Here is a 24,115-nt window from a genome sequence, read left to right as displayed (position 1 = left end):
AATAATGGGGTTTGATTCTTTGTATCCATATTTCAAATTTTGTATGCAAACTTTGTTGCACATTAACTACAGAAATCAACTTACTCCTTTCGTCCCCTAAAAATAGAAACTTTTGAAATGACATGGGTTTAAATACAAAATTGAAAAGTAAGAGAAACGTAGAGAAAAAAGTGTGTTAGTGGAAAATGAGTCATACCTCATTAGAGAGAAAGAAGTTTCCTTAAATAGAAAAGTTTCTATTTTTAAGAGACAAACCCAAAAGGAAAGTATTTCTATTTTTAGGGGACGGATGGAGTAGTATGCAATAATAATTTTATTTTTAACCAAATAATATCTCACTTATCTGTAAAGAGAAAGGGAAATTTATTGATTTTAACCATTTCACAAAAGAGGAGATGAGAAACGCGTCTAGTCTAATCCAAAAGTTAATGGGATAGTTAGATAGGAGAGATGTGCTCTTAAATTAGACATTCTCCATTATTACATTACTATCTTAACTACTAATATTCTTTTTGCCAACCGTGTATCCCTGTATACACACAAACATATTTATCACAACATATTCTTTTTTGCTTCATTTATATAAATGTATACTATTAACGTGTATTGTGTTACAAAAGTCAAGTTACGCGTAAGACACCTAAAAATATAGTGTGAATGTACAAATACATTAACATACTCCCTCCATCCCATAGAAATAGGCCATTTGAGGTTGGCACGGGTTTTAGCGTGTAATTGTTTAAGTAAGAGAGAAGGATGAAAAATAATTAAAATTGTGTAGTAGATGGCGGGCCCATAAATGAAAAAGTAAAAAAGAAGGAGAAAAAGGTTGCCATAAATGAATATGTGACTTTGTATGGGACGGAGGGAGTATATTTTGTAAAATTACAAATATAATGCCATCCATTATAGCAGTAATACGTATAGTAAAGTCATATTTCACGCGGTTAAATAAGAATTCGGAATAAGTGGATGAAATTATAGGAAAATTGATATTTAAAAAATAAAATTACAGAGACTAGCTACTTGACCATCAATGTATATGTGGTGAATAAATCAGTGAGATTATAAAAAAAATTACATTAAATTTCTTTATCTCAATTGTTTCGAAATTTATAAAATTATAATATAAGAATTTGGTGGATAAAAATATCCTATATATTCATTGAACAAAGCTGCATAACCTGAAACAGGCACAATCCAGTGTAAATTCTGAGTGACTTAATTTCTTTTCACCATTTCAAGCTAATTAAAAAGTTTATTAACCATTTATACACACAATTTTTTTTTTATCACGAATTAGACTTTAGAGTTCAATTATTTTCTTAACAAATTATAGATAATTATACATATCCGTACAGCTATACTGTCTTAGCTTATTGGTTATTCAAATATTTTTAGTAGTTTGGCAAATCAAAAGCCAAACAATTTTCATTAATAGCATTAAATTTTACTAGCCTATTAAATTAACAGAAAATCATAATTACTCCACCATATCTGTACACGCGCTTTTCCCTTAATAGAATCCTCAAAACTAACACACAACTCACCATATTCATTACCATTAATTCCATACATATTCATCACAACAATCCTTAAAAATTATTTCCAATTTAATTCCAAAAAACCCTCTCTATATATACACACACAAACACACACATGCACTATCTTCAACAACACAAAAAAAATGTCTCCTTCAATAATCTCATTTCCGACTATTTTCCTCATCTCTTCACTCATCCTAATCTCACATCCCAAACACATTTTTGCTAATCCTACATTGATCCAAAAAGCTTGCTCTAATGCTACTATCAACATCGACACGAAGCTCTGCCTCCGCCTCTATCCATCCATCCCGCGCATCGCCTCGGCCAACGACCTCTTTAACTTATCGCTCGCGATAATCGAGACGGGAGTCTCCCACTCCACGGCCACGCTCGCTCACGTGGAGCACGTGCTGAACAGCGCACGTGCGAAATCGCGGGCTAGGGCGGCGGCGCTGGGGGAGTGCAGGGTGGCGTACGGGCAGGTGGTGGAGCGGTTCGCGAGCTCGGCAAGGGAGGTGAGGAGGGGAGAGTACGTGGCGCCGACGTATGAGCTACTGACGGCAAGCACCGACTGCGTGGAGAGCTGCGGAGAGGCGCTGGCGTCGCGGAGAGTGGGAGATGAGGTTGTTTGGAGGAGTGGGAAGGCTGTGGCGGTGTTTGGGCTCTCTGCGGTTACGGTGATTGACCAACTTGATCGCCCTGCGCCGCCTCCCTTTCATTGATACAATTCAAACACTGTGTATTCGATTGAATTTCGATTCGTTTAGAAGAAATTTCGAAATCTGAATGTTGCCCACAAGGTGTTTGATAAAATGTCTAAATATATTTAGGTGGTTGTAGTTTTCGTTTCTAAGTGGTTTTGGTTGATTCGTTCAAGTGTTATTTGGAAAATTTAGAAAAAAATTGAAATTGTGAGTTTTGGTTTTGAAGCACACCATCCAAAACATACATTGTTCTTCCAACTTTTTTTAGCAGAATTGAGAAGAAATTTTGCAGTTATTTTATGATTTAAGTATTTCGGTGGTATGCATTCCATATGTTTGACGAAAAGAATGAACAGCTTCTTGCTTTCAAACCAAAATTGTTGGGCTTTTGGTTCCATATATTGAAGGCCTTGCATAAGCCTGTTTGTTTTATATTCTTGGGCCGCAATTTATGGTTTCGGGACAAGAAATAGTGGGCTACTTTTTGGACTCTTAGTTATAATTTATGGTTTCAGTTGAGTATTCAACCAATTATTTATGTAATAATATCATCATAGAAACACATAATATGAAGGGATAAATTCTCTAAAATAGAGCACGTAATATGTATGATAAAATCAACATAAAAAAAAAGGTTAAAACCCATTGAGAGATACAAATTAGATACAAGCCACTTGCACGGCCAACCTTTTTGCCACATCAGGGCATGAATCTTCACCACCATCAATAAGTGATTCTCTATCAAATGGAATAGTGCACCCATTCTTCCCCAAACATAGCTGTTTCAAATACAAAAATTAAATAAAATTAGCATAGCTAGTGGAAAATGATACTATAAATAGATAGAGACTAATTTTGATGGCAACCCAAAATAGAAAATATGAGACTACTTTTGTTGGATGGGGGTAGTAAGTGTATTAATAACCTCTTCGACAACGTTGTGAGCCATAGGAGAGTCGCATTTGCCCTGTGAGAAGGCTCCACAAGCGCCCTCACTCTCTCCGAAGCTCACGAACTCGACTTTCCCGATGATTTTGTCATCGGGGCAAGTGAGATGCGCGGCCCTCACAGGGTCGAAAATCTCGCGAATCTTGTTGTCTTTCCTCTCCCACTACTTGAAGCTGGTGGGTGGTATTCGGTTATCACGCTACAAATAGTGTTTCTGTTGACCGTCAATATCTCGATCTTCTGAGGGTCGCCACCAGTCTCTTCCAACACCATCAACAGATTGTCCTTCTCTGTTACGGACTCAATTCTCACATCGGTTGTGAGAACAACTGATGTGGGGTATATAGATTAAATGGGCTCTCTCTCCTAACAGGCTAGTCTTTTGGGATGAGTTCTCCTGTTTGGTCTGTATCAATTGGTGCTTTCATTGAGAGCCCAAACGGCTCGGAGTGGTGGCCGGGCAACGAACTCGCCGTGACCAACGAGTGCGTTTGGGACCGCTCGGAGTGGTGACCCACGGAGTGGTGGCCGGGCAAAGAATCCGTCGTGACCAACGTAGCCGTGACCAACGAGAACTCGGAGTGGTGGCCCACGGAGTGGTGGCCTGGCAAAGAACCAGCCGTGACCAATGTGGCCGTGACCAACGAGGACGTTGGCCATTAAAGGAGGGTCGAATGTTACGGACTCAATTCCCACATTGGTTGTGAGAACAACTGATGTGGGGTATATAGACTAAATGGGCTGTCTCTCCTAACAGGCTAGTCTTTTGGGATGAGTTCTCCTGTTTGGTCTGTATCATTCTCCCTCAAGTACGCTCTCGGCACGTGGTATCTACAACCACGTAATGTTGTCAGGTCTGACAGACTCAAACCTATATATATTACAATAACACAAAAAAAATTTATTTTTTAAGGACACAAAAATTGTGCAACAATTGCTTACATTGGAAATTTTTTAAAAATAACAACAATTAAAGACGCAAAAGAAAGCGTTCTTAAATTAATGAAAAATTAATTTGATCTTTTATTTTTTTAGGATGCTTTTGTTTGCGGCGGCCTCTAATTTTAGTTGGACACCAACAACAAAAACGCTTTTTGAAGAGTTAGTGATATATTTAGAAACACAAATTAGCGTCAAAAACGTCATTAACGGGTTTTTTTGTTGTAGTGTAAGGGCTAGTTTGGTTTGCCCTTTATGGTTTCTCAGGAAAACGAATGGCTCTTGTTAGTGATTCCCTTTTCATGGTAGAAGAGAAATATTTCTATTGTTTGGTTTGACTTCTATGGTTTCTACAGTTTAAACTAGGAGGGAAAATGTATCTTTCAAAATTTGGGAGATACCTTAACTAATAAAATGGGCACTAATGAGGCGGGCCGGAAACATTTTGCAGGCCCTCTTGAAACGGTATTTGACAAACCAAACATGAGAAAATGTTTGTTTTGGGGCATTTAATACTCCTATTTGCCAAACCAAACACCTCCTAATGAAATAATTGTGGCCTACTCTTCTTGAGTGGGCTTGTTAATTGCTGAGAGATAAGATATCCAATATCGGCCAAGGTTTATGCCATTCACCCAAATAAATCCCTTTTGCATGCTTGTCATTCTTAAAGCTACTGGATCCTTTCCTTCCGGAGCATCGAAATATGCCTATAAATAAACTATTTTTCAGTGAAATGTGAATGTTATACTACATGTTTCATGTCTTTGATCACTATTAATTAATATTTACCTTGTACCAACTGAGAGAGCCCAGATTTGCGTCTAAAGGAGCTCATTTGACTTGCTTTGCTCCTTGCTCAGTGAATAATTGCATCTTCTCTCCATTCAGTCCAACCTGCGAATATTATTTATCCAAAGACTAAAGTCCACAATTGGCCTCGTACGGGCATTTGATTAAAAATATTTAAGCATGCATATTAGGGATGTTAGTCTTTTGATCCTAAAGAATATATTTTGGTATATATTTTGTTAGAAAAAGAAAGGTATAAGCTTGTAGGATAAGCTTTGTATTAGCTTTGAGGCTAAAAAATACATTAGCTTGGAGGCTAAGAAATACATGAGCTTGGTGCCCAAGAATATATTAGCTTGGTGCCCAAGAATACTTGTAGCACAAGCTTTGTAATGCCCTATATAAGGGTGTCATATTGTTGAAGAAAATAATCAAGCCTTTTACCAAAATCCTTCTTCTTCTTCTTAGCCATTTAACATGGCATCAGAGCCAGCAACGATTCTTGGAGCTCAGAATCAATCTCATCATCGCTCTTAAACCTCTCCCAACCTCTTGGCCAAGAACCTGTAAAAGGAAGAAGTGTCAGAAACTGAAAAGGTGATCACCGGTGACCCGAACTCATCCGAAGCGGATGAGTTTGCACGTCTCTTTTCAAATTTCATGCGAAAAAGCCTCATGCAAAACCAACCACCAGAAAATCCCGACAAACCAGAAAAACCAATATACAAGACCGATTCTCAACCCTTGACAGTAGGGTTTAAACTCAACGGAAAGAACTATCCGGTATGGTCCATCCTGATGCACAATGCGATTAGCGGAAGGGGGATGGTATCTCACATCACTGGAGTCCCATCCCCACCAGCAAGAACAGATCCAACGTTTACACAATGGCAGGAAGACGACCATTGTGTATTTACGTGGCTAGTTCAAAATATCGAGATCAAATTGGTCAGCCGAGTGGCTCAACAACCGACGGCGAAGCACATATGGGACAGCCTGGCCGTAACATACAAAAGCGGTGGAGATTCGTTACAGATATACGATCTACACCGTAGGGCAAGCACTCTAAAACAGGGGAACACCACATTGGAGGAAGTGTGGAACGATCTCAATGAGATCTGGACAGCAATTGACCAAAAGAGGCCCAACCGGATGAAATGCCCAGATGATACACAGGTCCACCATGAAGAAACTGAACAAAACAGACTATATCAGTTTCTTACGGCATTGGATGACAAGTATGAAATCGTAAAGAGAGAGGTGTTAAAAATGGAACCACTTCCCTCAGCCGAGCAAGCGTACAACATAGCGAAGCGGGAAGATGCCCGATCGGAAATTCTCCGTCCTACAGACGGAAAACCCCCAGGAGACGGAATCGGAGCAGGGCTATTCACGGCGAGGAGGTCAAATCACTCCACCGCTCCACGCCGTGGTGGCAGTAGCGGAAATGGGGGATGGAACCAACGGACATCCGAGGAGCGAAGAACGGATGATGATAGATCCAAATTGGTTTGTACCAATTGTGGAAAACGCAAGCACACAAGAGAGCAATGCTTTGAATTGGTGGGGTATCCGGAATGGTAGGAGTTGAAGCACAAATCGGCGGCTACTCGGCCACCGTGGAGCAAAGGCCACGCCGCCGCGACTGTTGGAACGGATGGAGGAATCACAACCCTCGCTGCCACCGAGGGCAGTCGTGACACGGCTACTCATACCCGGGGCAACGAGCAGTTGATCGGCGCACCACCGAGAACAGCCGGAATCGCGCAGTTCGCCGCTGCAGGAACCAAATCCGACGAAGAGGAAATGAGGGAGACGGCGGGAGGTAACGCGGTATTAGGGTTAGGTTTGCAACCTAACCCTCGGCCTTCCTTACCTTTACAAAATATACCTCATGATGAAAATATGTTTGATTTGGCCCCAATAAAATTTCGAAATTCTAAAATAAACCCCAACATGCTCGAAAGCTATAAATCAGCCCCCATTGAATGTAAAAATAGGTTTCAAGTCCTAGAAAATTTTGGGACAGCATGTGCTATGTCTGCAGGTATTGGAAAAATTAATATGTGGATTTTTGATTGCGGGGCCACTGACACGATGACTTATGATGAGTCAGATATTTCTAAAACTCACAAGCCTCACCTATCTCATATTCAGACTGCTAGTGGGGATTTTACGGTTGTAAAGGGGGCAGGGACTGTGAAGATTTCTCCAACTTTAGAATTATCTAATTGTTTGCATGTTCCCTCACTTTCCCATAAACTACTGTCAATCAGTCATGTGACTCGGGAATTAAATTGCACACTGCTAATGCAACCGAATTTCTGTCTACTGCAGGATATCAGGACCGGAGAGATTATTGGGCGTTGCACTGAAAGTAATGGGCTGTACTACGTGGATGAGATAGCCCAAAAAGGAACTGCCATGCTAACTCACGGGTCTGCTGATACCGACGCCTAGGACATCCTTCTCCGGGTTATTTAAAAATGTTATTTCCTAATATCACCTCAAAATCGAGCATGTATTGTGAAACTTGTGTTTTAGCTAAAAGCCATAGAAACCCCTATCCGTTGAGTAATTCTCGTACTAAATCTATTTTTGATTTAATACATTCTGATGTTTGGGGGCCCGCACCAGTAGTTGGGGGACAAGGCTTTAGATACTTTCTTATCTTTGTTGACGATTGTACCCGTATGACTTGGGTATACTTTATGAAGCATAAATCTGAAGTTTTCGAAAACTTTGTCCACTTCTATAATCTTGTCCAAACACAATACCAAAAACCCATCAAAACCCTTCGATCTGATAATGGGGGGGAGTTTGTCAATTCCAAAATGAAACAGTTCATCCTAGAAAAGGGAATGATACACCAAACCACTTGTGCCCACACTCCAGAACAAAATGGGGTAGCCGAAAGGAAAAACAGAATCCTACTAGAAATGACCCGTGCCATACTCATTGAATCACAAGTCCCAAAGACCTTCTGGCATGAAGCCCTCGCCACTTCCGCTTACCTTCTAAATCGGCTACCTACCCATATCCTAAAGTTTCAAACGCCAGTCGATACCCTAGCCCTATACACGACCATTCCTCAACATCTTTCCCTAAAACCTCGGATCTTTGGCTGCTCCGTCTTTGTCCATATACCAAAACATGAACGAACAAAATTATCCCCATGCGCTATTAAATGTGTATTTGTGGGTTACGAGGTGAACCAAAAGGGTTATAGATGCTTTGATCCTAAATCTAATCGTATGTACACGACCATGAATTGTGACTTTCTTGAATCAGAGTACTTCTATACCCACCTTAGCGGTCAGGGGGAGGGTGATATTAGGACACCTAATAGTGACCCACTAAGCTGGGTGTCAATGCCAAGTGTACCAGAAGTGGACCTACCAGAGGAAGCAGTACGCAACTCCGCTGGACAAGTCTCTGACGTGGTGCAGACTGAAGCGGCAGGTGACACAAGTCCTAGTAGTGACTCTCCGCTCCTGATATTGAATGTAAGTACTCTTGCCCCTGTCAATGAGATTACTGGAACTAGTGTTGTGGATGAGACTCAGGGGGAGAATAGTGATCAACCTAAAGAAGTTGAAATGGATGAAGTTGAGGGAGTCGATCCTGACACTGGGAGATATATACTACCTCCAAGGGCAAACAGAGGAGTACCACCAAAGAGGTACAGTCCAGAAAGAATCAATAGAAAGGCAAGATACTCTGTTGCTAACTTGGCAAAAGGGCACCTGACTGAGATGGCTCAGGCGTTCGAGGAAGCACTCTACGACGAGGAGGAAATCCCACAGTCAGCCGATGAAGCGATGAGAAACAAGCATTGGAGAGAAGCTATGAAAAAGGAGATAGATGCTTTAATGCGTAACCACACCTGGGACAAGTGTATACTCCCCGAAGGAAAGAAACCAGTTAGGTGCAGATGGGTGTTCACCATTAAGCGGAGACCGGATGGAAGTATCGAGCGGTATAAAGCTCGACTGGTGGCTAAAGGGTACACTCAGACTTATGGAATAGACTACTCAGAAACGTTCTCTCCTGTAGCTAAGATGGATACAGTCCGAGTACTACTTTCCATTGCCGCCAATCGAGATTGGCCACTATACCAGTTCGACGTCACTAACGCCTTTCTTCATGGGGAGTTGAAAAAGGAAATATATATGGAGGCACCACCAGGCTTCTCTGATGAGTTCAAGGCAGGTGAAGGATGCCGATTGAGGAAGACTCTGTATGGGCTAAAGCAGTCACCGAGAGTCTGGTTTGGTAGATTTGCAGACGCAATGAAGAGCTATGGATACAGGCAAAGCAATTCAGATCATACACTGTTCCTGAAAAGGCACGAGGGAAAGACTACATGTTTAATTGTGTACGTTGATGACATGATTATTACAGGCGATGATGCAAAGGAAATTGAGAATTTGAAGGAGAAGCTTTTCAAAGAGTTTGAGATGAAGGATTTAGGTGATCTCAAGTACTTCTTGGGAATTGAAGTCCTTCGCTCACCACGGGGGATATTCTTGAGACAGAAGAAGTACATCTTGGACATCTTAGCAGAGACAGGCCTACTAGAGTGTAAGCCAGCCGAGACCCCAATTGTACAAAACCATGGCTTGAAGATACAAGATGGAGCTGAGGCCGCAGATCGAGGGCAATATCAGCGACTAGTTGGGAGACTCATCTATTTATCTCACACTAGACCTGACATCGCTTATGCTGTAGAGGTTGTAAGTCAATTTATGCATCAACCCTAGGCCGAACACTTAGAAACTGCACTAAGAATAGTTCGATATTTGAAGGGAACCGTCGGACACGGAATAGTGTTTAAGAAAAATGGAGACTTAGACATCCATGGGTATACTGATGCAGATTGGGCAGGTAATCCAGTGAATAGAAGGTCGACTTCAGGCTACTTTACATTCGTTGGAGGAAACTTGGTAACGTGGAAGAGTAAGAAGCAGAAGGTGGTAGCCCTGTCTAGTGCAGAGGCAGAATTCAGAGGAATTAAGAGTGGTCGGACCGAGATCATGTGGTTGAGGAAATTGATGACAGAGATTGATTATATTCCAAGTAAGAGTCAGTTATACTGCGACAACAAAGCCGCCATAAGCATTTCAGAGAATCCAGTCCAACATGACCGAACAAAGCACGTTGACGTGGATAGACACTTCATCACGGAAAAAATTGAAGAAGGAGTGGTCGAATTCCCTTTTGTACGTTCTGAAGATCAACTAGCAGATATACTAACCAAGGCAGTTAGCTCAAGGAGCCTTGAAGGAGTTCTTGACAAATTGAGTATCGAGGATCCAACTACTCAATTTGAGGGGGAGTGTTAGAAAAAGAAAGGTATAAGCTTGTAGGATAAGCTTTGTATTAGCTTGGAGGCTAAGAAATACATTAGCTTGGAGGCTAAGAAATACATGAGCTTGGTGCCCAAGAATACTTGTAGCACAAGCTTTGTAATGCCCTATATAAGGGTGTCATATTGTTGAAGAAAATAATCAAGCCTTTTACCAAAATCCTTCTTCTTCTTAGCCATTTAACATATTTAACTGATTCTTCAAAAATTAATGCGGTCGACCACGTTTAAAAGTTCAAAATTAGTCTTGTGATCCTAAAGAATATATTTTTGTATATATCTAACTGGTTCTTCAAAAATTAAAATGATCTTGCACAAAACATCTATTTGGTCCTAGACATTTTAAGTGTATCAGCTTTTAAACCTAGACAATATATGTTGGTTCATATTTAACTCATCGATCAGGTCAAAGCATGGTTGACTATTAATATTAGCATAAAACTGTTAAATATGATCCAAAACATATTGTTTAAGACCAAAAGCTAGCACACTTAATGTATTACACTATGTATTTTTGGATAAATATAGTAGACCGATTTTAAGTAGAAAAGTTGGTAGGGTAAGAGAGGCGCTAATCACCTGGTGGGTCCATCCGTTTCTTGAAATGTCAAGAGTTCCTGACATCAAACCTTGAACAAGGATGGCTTTAGGCCCAGCAAATCTCCTCTCCATGTAGGCTCCACTATTCTACAATTTTCAACTATATTATTAAAACACTAAATCATAGCAAAACAATCAATACAAAACTGCATCTCAATACAAAATCAAGACCAAATCCTGACCATGAGTTGGTCAATCTGATGGTCATTCTTAATTAAAAACACGGAGTGTCATTGTTAAGCAGGTTTAGGTAAAATTCGGGTTTGAAGTCACGTTAAGATCATTTTAGGTCATTCTTACTATAATGACCTAAAAATTAACTAACAATGACCTTAAAATGAGCTGCGTATGCTTGGTTATGCGTTTTTGTATTAATATTGAGTTTTGCATAGATTAAAACCCCTAAACCATAACAACAAAAGAAAAGGAAAATCGACATCACTTTTACTTACCGGCAAACCAACGGTCATGGCTAGCATCGAGATATTGTTATTTCCGGCCTTGAAAGTCACCGGCTTCTTTAATACATGTCTCTTGTCAACATTACTTCCATGACCGAAACCTATATAAATGGAAAACTCATACTATAGTGAGATCAATGTCTATCAAATTGTGTAGCACATTATGACTGAATTCTTATCTTAACTGATTGTTTAATCACATATAACTAACTAGGTAATCAATTTTCATGAATTTTCATGGTGAATTTTGCAACGTAACATACCAACATATTGGCCATTGACAAAGGCAAGCAAGGCATGCCCAAGTCCTCTCTGTCGATATAGATGCTGTCAAGTATTCAAACAAAGATCATATGGTATCATTTAATTTCCTATAAAATATATTTGAATAAATCATACATCGATTGTACATACCTAGTGCTGTACCATGCATAATCCGAGGTATCTTTTGTCAAAGTATAGTGCTCATTTGGTGAGACGTTTTTCATTTCCATACTATCATGTGTTGGGATGCTCTCTCGCCACATTTCCCACCCTCTAAACTTGCTCGTCTTCGACAACACAGAGTTTCTAGAACTATGTTGTGCAACAACCTAACATACATTCATTCAAATTCATTTTAATTAATAATTGTGATTACTAAATTTTATTAGAAACCAACTGAATTGTGATTAGAAAGGAATAATAACTATTTAAATCATCAAATTTGGTCAGTTCCATGGTTTATCTAATATTTGGTTTTCAATTATTATAAGACTGACCGAAATTTGACCAAAATTCGCTATATGCATGCAGTTCATTAAGATACGCACAAGTGTTTGCATACCGCTTGAGAATTGAAGACAACGGTCTTGCAATCGGGCAGAATGCTGACAGACTTAGCCGGAAGGTAGTATTCGTCACCTCTGAATTCGACTGTCGCAGGTACCCTCGAGTTATTGTTTATCAAGAATGCAGCACATATTTTACCCCCATCTTTTTCATAAGTTGTGATCTAAAACAACAACATTTCAAATTTTTTATTATCTTGAAATTTTTAGTTTTTTAATCTTATTGAATTTGATGGTAAATCATGGTTTACCTCTACATTTTCGGAGACACGTTGCTTGTTTTGAGTGCCCCATAGCAAAGGTTTCTTGCTCAATTTCAATGCCTTGTGCAAGTCTCTTAGGTGACCAAATTTAGGGTCTCTCTTCAAACCTAACAACAATAGTAATTTTCTTTAACTAATTCTACAATTGAATTATAGTTCGTCGATGTGATTGTGTTGTTAGAGTTATTCTTTTACCATATTCATCAAGAGGGGCTTTGATACGTGCAGATATATGAGAATATCCCTCATATCGGTAATTGGTTATTTAGTGATTCACCGTATCTTTCATATATGATTCGGATTATTTTCTTATTCCTCAAGTTATGGTATTTAGCATTATAAATAGGAGACAATGTTCTTCCTTTCATGCAATCAAGAAATAAAATACATTTTACGTTAGTTTCTTTTTCTTTTACAATTCAAAACCCTAGTTCTTGTCGTTGTTGATCGTCGGGCAAAGGTTCCCGCGACTTCACCGAGGAATTCGTGCGAGGTTAAGGAGTACGTCCTTAACAGGCTTCATCGTAGTAACGTGTTGTCACAAATGATGAACTTGTTCGACCAAAGTTGGTCCCACCATGATACTATACAAAACCAGATCAAATAAAAATAAAAGTCACATAAAAATGAATCTTGGAAAACTTCATTAGTGATGTGATATGGTGCAAATTAAATAGAAGATATTGTATGCTAAAAAAAATAATTAACACTAAACGTGAACTAAACGAGAGCGGTGTTTATGAATATTTATAATATACCATATAATAATTGTTGAGGGTGCCATTTCTGGCAAAGAATTTTGCCACAGCATATGCTAGATCTTCTGCTGACCTTTGCGATGGAGGATCACCAAATACTCTATATCTGCAATTTATCATAAACCAAAATCACCCTCAAAATTAATTTCTCATGCTTACATAAAAAAATATCTTTATAATAAATAGAATTTTCCCCTTAGAAAAAAAAATTCAGACTTACTGAGCAGTCCAATTCTCAGTCCATAGAGATGGCTTGTTAGGGCCATTTGGGCCAGCAAATGTGTCTGCACAATGCCTTCCATTACATGTACTAATCTGAAAAAAAAAATTAAAAATTAACAATTTGTATATATCATCTATTAGAAATTAATACTCTCCCCGTCCACGAAAAAAACTTACGACTGTGTCGGGGGCATGCTTCTTCTGCTTGCACATGATCCACAGAACGCCGTTGTAGAGACCAACAGCCATATCTCCCGCCCACTTTATATATTTCACACCATTTTCTCTGTATGCTAATTGAGCATTGTTGTATTCGTTTTCAATCTGCAAATATCCGACCAATTTATCTCACTTTTTTTAAAAAAATTGATTTTTTCATCATGATATAGTAGTATAATTTTGGAGGTACCTGTGCCATGATAATAGGCCCTCCTTGATCTGCGAAGAGTTTCTCCTTCTTCATTAGGTCGATGACCATCTCAGAGTACTTTTTCATATGGAACTACATGCATGTATTTTATTTTCCATTATTACCTACTAGTAAAATGAGAATTGAGACATATTAGTTCGTTGATCTAGTAATATCAGTTGTCATTACAAAACATGTTAAGGACCTAAATCCCTAACGATCCGATAAAACGGACAATAACGAGATAAAGATAATCCGGCGCCCATGAGGGTCGGCGGAGATAAAGATCTGGGCGGCTGTGCGCGGGTTCCAACCCGTCGGGCAACGGCTACAGATCAGATATACGTTCCGGCTGTGCGCGGAGACCTTCCGTCGGGCAGCAGGTAGCGTAGGGAATTACGGATTCAAAGCATAACTCGAGGCATTTGGCCAAAATAATATATTCATTGATTCATTGTTGGATGCTTAAATATGATAACAAGCTCTCCTATTTATAATAGTAGAATACTACCCTAACTTATTGAATAAGAAAACTAAGATATGGAAAAGATTTGGTGAAATAAAAGATAACTAAATAATTGTGATTTCCTAAGATATGGGATCGTATCAACTCCCCCACGGTTGAAATCCGCCTTGTCCTCAAGGTGGAAACTACGAAGCAACGACGATAGCCGTAAGCAAAAGCTTTGGTGAGGCGTCTCCTCCTGGATCAAACACATACTGAATAGTTGAATGTATCCCTCGATCACTTCCATAAAAAATCAACCAAGGAGACCTAATGTGGCCGCCAAAATTCCGTGCCAAAATGAAAAACCTGTTCACACTTCCAACAATGCTCAAACATGGCGTGTCATTGCGCGGAGGGATCAACCTTGCATCGGTGTCGAGCGATGTTGATCGATGATTCATACTTGGAACATCACCGACATTCAAATCCACATAGACACAAGCAGGTGCATGCGAACCGGAGTGGGCGTTTAATTTAAGCTCATCCTCACACAACCTTCGCTTCTCCTCCATTTCCTCTTGATTGTCCTGTTTTTTCATATCAAATCCAGCCAGGATGTCATTAACAAGGCTCTGATTCTCCATGCTCTCTCTCTCGCTCGGCTTCTCCATCAACACACTAAAATCTTTCTCTTTCGGCTCTAAACTAGATCGAAGGGCGTCGGCTTTATTTTCTTTCTCTAGCAAAGTCTCTGTATCTTCTCTCATCTCCAATTCCTTATGTATTGGAACACTAAGATCATCAATCTTCTCATCATTTGCCCCGACGAGCACTTGCCGCGGCGTATTGCCGGTCTTGACGATCTCTTCTAGGGACTCGTCGATTGGAACATCAACATCAGGATTAGCGTCCCCATTGTGAACGGTGCTGTTGGGAACATCCTCAACTAGATTTTCGTCATCTATATTTTCCTCAAACGCTGCATTCAACTCAGCGAGGAGGGAGGAATTCTTCAATCTATAAATACACAACTTCTCGTTGTAATCACTTACTGCAGCTAGGTGGGCTGGGTAAGGAGAACAAGCCTTGAGGCTGGGAATATTGGGCAGACCATGTTACTTCCCCGAATCAATAAACCTGCTGGACTGTTGAGGCGAGTGCGTGGCAACGGCAGACAGCGGAGCTGTGCGGTGACTCGGCGGTCTGTCATACTTTGTAGGCTGCAAGGTCTGCGGGCAGCGATAGTCGGGCGGATCCCAACGACTAGGCGGACCCAGTGGTGGCTGATCATAATCCGAATATCCTCGCGATGGTTCCCAACAAGAGGGCTGCCACGACTGTGGTGGGTCGTAACAAGTGGCTGGCCGACTAAACTGCTGATCATACCCGTCTATTTGTTGACGATGTTGTTGATATCTTGGTGGGTCCCAACATGAACCCTTGTGATTTCTCCCATCGCGACGATATCGATCTCTCTGCGGGCTGTCACGCGTGCCAAAATTAGGGTTTCTGGGGCGAGGCCCCCTCTCCCAATTACGTCTCCGTCGTGCCCCATCACCATCAGAATCGTCGTCGTCATACCCTGTTCGCTGATCATACCTGCGGTAGGGGTTTGGTTCAAGATTATCGAACCGACGATCCATTTCATCCCTCCAAGAATCCCATCTGTCGAGTTTATCTATCAAGCGATCCAATTTATAACCCACGGAATCATCGTGGTCCGCATCCTCCGTTGGGCGACCCTCACGGTCCCCCTCGTCGGTCTGCTGTCGGTTGAAACCGACGTTGTCTCGGCGGCCAATTGCATTATCACGACGCGACGAGCCATTCAGAAAGTAGTCGGGTCGGTTTGTGCCCCAACCTTGCCTACCGTTGTTGTTGTATCATCTCATGAGTACTGGATGAAAGCACCAGTTGTTAAGGACCTAAATCCCTAACGATCCGATAAAACGGACAATAACGAGATAAAGATAATCCGGCGCCCGTGAGGGTCGGCGGAGATAAAGATCTGGGCGGCTGTGCGCGGGTTCCAACCCGTCGGGCAACGGCTACAGATCAGATATATGTTCCGGCTGTGCGCGGAGACCTTCCGTCGGGGAGCAGGTAGCGTAGGGAATTACGGATTCAAAGCATAACTCGAGGCATTTGGCCAAAATAATATATTCATTGATTCATTGTTGGATGCTTAAATATGATAACAAGCTCTCCTATTTATAATAGTAGAATACTACCCTAACTTATTGAATAAGAAAACTAAGATATGGAAAAGATTTGGTGAAATAAAAGATAACTAAATAATTGTGATTTCCTAAGATATGGGATCGTATCAACATATCAGTTCTTGACTCACTATCAGTTTTCTACTTCATGAATATCTATAGGATTTCGTGATATTGAAAGTCAGCAACTTACATGTTTTGTGATGTCAACTGACTTATGTGATTCTCAATTCTCATTTTAATGTGGTTCTAATTTTATCACAACTCTATATATATTATACATAAATTGCAAAATTTAATGAACCTGTTACCATGAAAGGTTCGTTGTAAGAACGGAATATGATGTCTGGGATCTCTTTTAGCCAGTATGGAAATCCACTGCTTAATTAATTAATAAAAATTAAAACTACAAATTATAATGAAACTATGATAGGAAAAAAATTAAAAAGAATGTGAGTGTGATACCCTAGATTCCATTCAGACTCAATGTATGGTCCCAACCTAAGTGTCACCCACAAACCATTATCTCCAATCATCTTGATGAATTTCACCAAATCATAATTGCCTTCAAAGTCGAACTAAACCAACAATACAACTGTTGAATAATTGGTGGACTCTCATGTTGGGCTGATTGTTTTGTAATGGCCCATGTGAAGTTGGATTGGGCTTGGCCCAAAAACTTATGCCTCTTACTCCAGATGCAGCCACGTGTACTCTCACCCGGATCAAGGTTCTTAGCCGTCGGATTGTGATGTGTGTTTGTTTGTTATGTGAGAGGTTAGTCTTTTGGCTTTTATTATTCCTAACTCTACACTCTCTCTCTTACTCTCTCGATGCTCTCAGAAACTCTCTTCTTCTCTCTTTCTGCTTCCTTCTCCGACGGTCTTTGTGACTTCTCACGGTTGGAAGTGTAGTAGACCTTGCTACAGTAGCAGAGAAGGCAACCACTTCGGCTGCTGAAGTGTTGGTGAAACTAGGGTTTTGGTGTTTGAATGTTTCTGTGTGAGTTCGTTCTCAGAGGGGATAGATCTGGTTTTGTGGAGTCTGTTGACGCTGGAATCTTGAGTGTGAGGTTAATCACTGCTAGATTCAGTTGTACTCCTTTGGATCTGAGCTCTTGAGAATAGGCCTGTGCTATCGGCGGGTGTCTGAGCCGAAGCATCAGTTTCTTCTGTGTTCTTTGCATATTTCTTGTTTTTACTCGTGTTAGTGTGTTAGATCCGAGAGGATCTGTTCCTTGTGATACTGATACGTTTGTTGAGTGTGCAGGTGAAAGAAGCTCGAACTAGAAGAGGATTTTGATCTTGTGTAATAGATAGAACTATATTCTGTATTCAAGTTTTTGTAAACATTGAATGTAAATCAGTCGCATGGTTAGAGTTTGACTGAGCTCTTTGATGAAGAACAAAGAGGTCTTGGTAATTTGTGAATCCGATCTACGTCTGATCCCTACAATGGTATCAGAGCCACGGGGGGACTAGATCGGCACGCCAAGTCGCATAAGGAGGTGGGCAAGTGGAATCCTCCTTCGAGAGGGGATTCACTCTGGTAAATTGGCTGAAACCTGCTAGTATTTGTTTTTCTGTTGTAGTGCCAATCATAGGCTTGGGATTTTTTTTTTGCTGGTGGTTGGTTCTTGGCAAGAACTTAGGACTTATCTGCTTTCTTGTGCTCTGTTGTTGCGTCTGCTGTTGTTTGGCGGTGCTCTGTGTATCTGACCTCACTTCACTTGGCCACCAAGCAATGATACTGCCAAAGTGACCCCCTGCGCCCTCCAAGAAAGAGTGATTGCGAACTGGGATAGCCTTTGCCAGTGTGCTCGTGACAGTCAGGAAATTGAGGCTGGTTGTCTGTGAGAAAGTGTTCTAAGTGTTTGTTGTATGTCTCTATGTTGTAAGGTGTGTAAGGTTCTCTGTGTTTGTCTTGCTTCTTGTGCTCTTGTGAAAATCTTTGCAAAATTGACTCAGCCTGTCGGCCTGATCCCTTTCAATGGAAAAAATGACTTTATGATCTGGAAACAGAAAATGAAATGTGTTTTGATTCAACAAAAGGTGTTTAAGGTTGTTGATGGCTCCTTACCTGAAGGTACTTATCAGGATAAAATTGATGAGATGAATGAGTTGGCTAGAGCCACTATTGTGTTAAATATGTCTGATTCTGTGTTTAGGAAGGTTGATCATGTAGAATCTGCTTCTGAAATGTGGAAAAGTCTTGATTCTCTGTATACTGAAACTTCTATCTCTTCTAGAATGTATCTACTTGAAAAATTATTCAAATTTAAGCTTGACTTATCTAAAGACATTGATGATAATATTGATAGATTTCAGAAGCTTGTGCAAGACATTAAAAGGTCTGGTGATAAAACCATAGATGAATACACAAGTATAGCTCTAATGAATGTCATACTTGATTCCTATAGTGATGTTAAAGCTACCATTAAGTATGGCAGGGATTCTGCCCCTCTTGATTTAATTGTGAGCTCCTTAAAATCTAAAGAATTGGAATTAAGGGAAAGGGATGCAGATAAGAGTACCTTTAATAAGGCCCTAAATGTTAGAGGTAGATCTCAAACTAGAGGGGGTAAAGACTTTAATAATGGATCAGGCTCTCTCTCAAAGTCTAGGAAAAAGTATAGATCCAGGTCCAATAGCAGAGATCCTAAATCTTTTAGGAAGTGTTTCAATTGTGGGGAAGTAGGACACTATAAAAAGGAGTGCACTAAGCCTAAAAGGAAGAAAAACCCCAATAATGACACTCAGTGTCTGCCTCAGTGTCTTCTCACTCTGGTTCTGTGTATTTTCTGTCTATTATTGATGATTTCTCTAGGAAAATGTGGTGTTTTCTCATGAAACATAAGTATGATGTCTTTGAGAAACTGAAAAACTGGAAAATCTTGATAGAAACTCAGACTAGTAAGAAGATTAAAGCTATCAGAACTGATAATGGCCTGGAATTCTGTAATAAACATATTGATGACTTATGTGCTGCATATGGTATTAAAAGACATAGAACTGTTCCTTATACACCCCAACAAAATGGGGTGGCTGAAAGAATGAATAGGACATTGCTTGAAAAAGTGAGATGTATGCTTAGTAAATCTGGTCTATCAAAGAAATTTTGGGGTGAAGCTTTGTTGACTGCTGCTTATTTGATCAATAGGTCTCCCTCTGTGCCTCTTAAGGGACAATGTCCTGAGTCTGTGTTTACTGGAAATACTATATCTCTTTCTCACCTAAGGATATTTGGCTGTGCTGCTTTTGTGCATAACAAGACTGACAAACTTGAGCCTAGGTCTAGGAAAGGTGTTTTCCTTGGATATCCTGAGGGTGTTAAGGGTTATAGGGTCTGGATAAGGGATGAATCTGGGTTTAAGGTCATAATTAGCAGGGATGTGGTCTTCAATGAAGCTGAATTCCCTTGCTTAAAGTTGACTGCTGACCCAACTCCACAATATGTGGACAATGAACCTCTCAAGGAGGTGGAGTCCACAGAACCACTCACTGAAGTGGAGAATCAGGATGATACTCCAAGTGAGGTGGAGCAGCCTTTTATGGAATACTTATCCAGTCTTTACACCTGATGAGACACCCAATGAGGGAAATCTCAATGATTTTGTTCCTCAAAATGTGGATATTGATGTGGATAACAATGATATGCATGCTAGTCCTTTAAGGAACAATTCTCCTGTCCAGAATAGTATACAAAGTCCCTCTGGTGTGCAAAATGCTATTGATGATACTGATTTGAGCAATTATGTGTTAGCTAGAGAAAGAGCTAGAAGACAGAATGTGTCAAAACCTACTAGATTTGTTGGCTTGATTGCTCTTATTAATTTGGCTTTTAATGTATATGAGTCTGATGGGGATGAACCCCAATCCTATAAGCAAGCAACTAAATCTAAGTTTTGGAATCAGTGGCATAAAGCTATGTTAGAGGAGATGCACTCTCTTAAGATTAACCTTACCTGGATACTTGTTCCTTTGCCTCCTGGAGCATCTGTGGTGGATTGCAGGTGGTTATACAAACTGAAAAATGAGGTGGAGGGTCTTAGGTACAAGGCCAGACTAGTTGCAAAAGGGTTTACTCAACAAGAGGGGGTAGATTACACTGAAATTTTTGCTCCTGTTGTTAAATTCACTACAGTCAGATTAATGCTTGCCTTGTGTGCTCATTTTAATTGGGATTTAAAACAGATGGATGTCAAAACTGTCTTTTTGCATGGTGATTTAGATAAACCAATCTACATGAAACAGCCTGAAGGCTTTGTTGATCCCAAATTTCTCAATCATGTGTGTTTACTAAAAAAGGCTTTGTATGGTTTGAAACAATCTCCTAGACAATGGAATATTAAGTTTAACAATTGTATGCATAAGTTAGGTTTTGTGAGAAGCACTTTTGATGCATGCTTGTATGTTAAGGACCTTAACTCTCCTGTGCATGTGTTCCTGTTGTTGTATGTTGATGACATGCTTATAATGGGACCTTGTTTGAAATCCATAAAGTCTGTTCAGTCTGCTTTGAGTGAGAATTTTGACATGAAGGATTTAGGTGATGCTCAGAAGATCTTAGGGATAAATATTTTCAGAGATAGAAAAGTTTATACCCTTGTGTTGCATCAGGAACCTTATGTGTGCAAAATTCTTAAAAAATTTAACATGTTGGATTCAAAGCCTGTCTCTGTTCCTTTGGCTTCTCATTTTGTGTTGAGTAAAGATCAGTGTCCTCAAACTAAGTCTGATATTGATGCTATGAAGAGGGTTTCTTATGCTAATGCAATTGGTTCTGTGATGTATTTGATGGTAAGTACTAGGCCTGATATTGCCTATGCAGTTTCATGTCTTAGCAGATATATATCAAATCCTAGATCTGTGCATTGGGAAGCTCTGAAATGGCTTCTGAGATATCTCAAACATACTGCAACATATGGATTGTGTTATTCTAAGTGTGAAAATGGTGTTTCCTTAACTGGTTTTGTGGATTCTAACTATGCAAATGACAGGGATAAGAGGAAGTCAACTACCTCCTATGTGTTTACTGTTTGCAGTTCTTGTATCAGTTGGAAGTCCCAATTGCAGCATATAGTGGCACTATCCACTACTGAGTCAGAGTACATTGCTATCACAGAAGCAATGAAATAAGAAGTTTGGTTAAAGGGAGTTCTCTCTGAACTTAAATTTCTGAAGATATCTCCCTCTGTGTTTTCTGATTCTCAGTCTGCGATACAGTTATGCAAAAACCATGTTTTTCATGATAGAACTAAACATATTGATGTAAGGTTCCATTACATTAGGGACATAGTAGAAAAATGTGAAGTTTTTCTGCATAAGGTGCATACAGATAAAAACCCTGCTAATATGGGTACAAAACCTTTGCCTACTGAAAAACTTATTTTCTGCATTAAATTCCTGCATTTTGATCTAGGATAGTTGCATGTCACGGGGATTAAAGACCTCAGTCATCCTACCTGTCTTGGTAAAGCTGGTATGTGAACTGAGGCAAGAAGTCCTCCTAGACTAATGGGTTTAAACCCTCTGGTGTCTGGAGGCAGCATGGTGATTCCCTAAATGCCAGTGAACCTTGTTTGTGTTCTTTGAGGCTGAGGGGGGATTGCCTTATAGGCTGTGATGAGTTTCACTTTAGCTTATAGCACAGGCTGGTTTCTCAGAATGAAGTCCAAGGTGGAGTATGTTGAATAATTGGTGGACTCTCATGTTGGGCTGATTGTTTTGTAATGGCCCATGTGAAGTTGGATTGGGCTTGGCCCAAAAACTTATGCCTCTTACTCCAGATGCAGCCACGTGTACTCTCACCCGGATCAAGGTTCTTAGCCGTCGGATTGTGATGTGTGTTTGTTATGTGAGAGGTTAGTCTTTTGGCTTTCATTATTCCTAACTCTACACTCTCTCTCTTACTCTCTCGATGCTCTCAGAAACTCTCTTCTTCTCTCTTTCTGCTTCCTTCTCCGACGGTTCTCCGGCGGTTTCTTTGTGACTTCTCACGGTTGGAAGTGTAGTAGACCTTGCTACAGTAGCAGAGAAGGCAACCACTTCGGTTGCTGAAGTATTGGTGAAACTAGGGTTTTGGTGTTTGAATGTTTCTGTGTGAGTTCGTTCTCAGAGGTGATAGATCTGGTTTTGTGGAGTCTGTTGACGCTGGAATCTGGAGTGTGAGGTTAATCATTGGTAGATTCAGTTGTACTCCTTTGGATCTGAGCTCTTGAGAATAGGCCTGTGCTATCGGCGGGTGTCTGAGCCGAAGCATCAGTTTCTTCTGTGTTCTTTACATATTTCTTGTGTTTACTCGTGTTAGTGTGTTAGATCCGAGAGGATCTGTTCCTTGTGATATTGATATGTTTGTTGAGTGTGCAGGTGAAAAAAGCTCGAACTAGAAGAGGATCTTGATCTTGTGTAATAGATAGAACTCTATTCTGTATTCAAGTTTTTGTAAACATTGAATGTAAATCAGTCGCATGGTTAGAGTTTGACTGAGCTCTTTGATGAAATACAAAGAGGTCTTGGTAATTTGTGAATCCGATCTACGTCTGATCCCTACAACAACAAACAAACAAGTTAAGATGAATTCAAATTATATATATAGAGAATTTCAAATAAAATATTTATTATGAGAACGAAGAATCATTATCAGCCCTTAGATCGAACCTGTCCTTGAACAGGCTCGTGAATATTCCAGAACACATATGTCTGGATGAGGTTAAGACCACCTTCTTTAGCCAGCTTGATCAGCTCAGGCCACATCTAAATATAAACACATCAAAAAATTTTACCAACGGAAATTCTGTCGGTAATCCCGGTTTTATAGTAGTTACAAAATTACCTCAACTGTGCTACGAGGATAATGAATAGAACCGGAGAAGAGAAGCTCCCTGCTGCCGTTGATGATCATGGACCGGCCATCGTATGTCACGACTTTGTCCTCATGGCCGTCGCTGTGGCCGACCGGTTCATCGCCATCGGCATTGGCATTGGCAACAAGCAGTGCCAAGAGGGCCAAAAACAGAAATTTAACTGGATCTATCATTTTATTTGTTCCCTACTAGGCCCAACTAGCGATGAAATATTTTGATTTAATTTATGATCTTTTATTTTCTTAACTCCAGAGTTATTTTTCAACCTTTTCCACAGTGCTATCCATTTTTGGTAGAGGCACATATTCAAACTCGGAGATTTTCTCGGAATTTATTGTTGAATTTTTCTTGAATTGGTATTGAATTTTATGTAAGCGTAATTAGTTTCAATGTTTTGTGAGAAAAAGTAGTTGGGGTTGTCGTTATGTAGCGTTCTTGCATTTTGATGAAATCATGGGACAGTGCTAATTTTGTCTGGTGACACAATTTTTCAAAATTTGTACTAATTGGGTAAGTTTTTGCTCTATGATAAACTAATTAATATTCATACCTATCAATATTATTATTTGCTCAATAAAACCATTACCACCCAAAGTATAAAGGAAAATAAAATCCACCCAGTTTCCAATTAATCAAAAAAACGAATTAGCATATTTATCAAAAAACAAAATATGAGCGGTTTACTTTAGCAAAATAATATCTCAATAGGACAAATGGTACTTTACCCTAAAATTTTGTGGTT

General features: G+C 40.0%; 1 pseudogene; it reads right to left on the bottom strand.

The window, feature by feature from the left end:
- Positions 1–2,910: 2,910 nt before the first annotated feature.
- On the bottom strand, positions 2,911–23,559 carry LOC121778872 (annotated as a pseudogene).
- Positions 23,560–24,115: the final 556 nt, after the last annotated feature.

Source organism: Salvia splendens, chromosome 19 (genome assembly GCF_004379255.2).
Source record: "Salvia splendens isolate huo1 chromosome 19, SspV2, whole genome shotgun sequence".
In the NCBI taxonomy this organism is placed as follows: domain Eukaryota; kingdom Viridiplantae; phylum Streptophyta; class Magnoliopsida; order Lamiales; family Lamiaceae; genus Salvia; species Salvia splendens.
The sequence above is the reverse complement of the archived record's forward strand: the minus strand, read 5'-3'. Positions and strand labels throughout refer to the sequence as shown.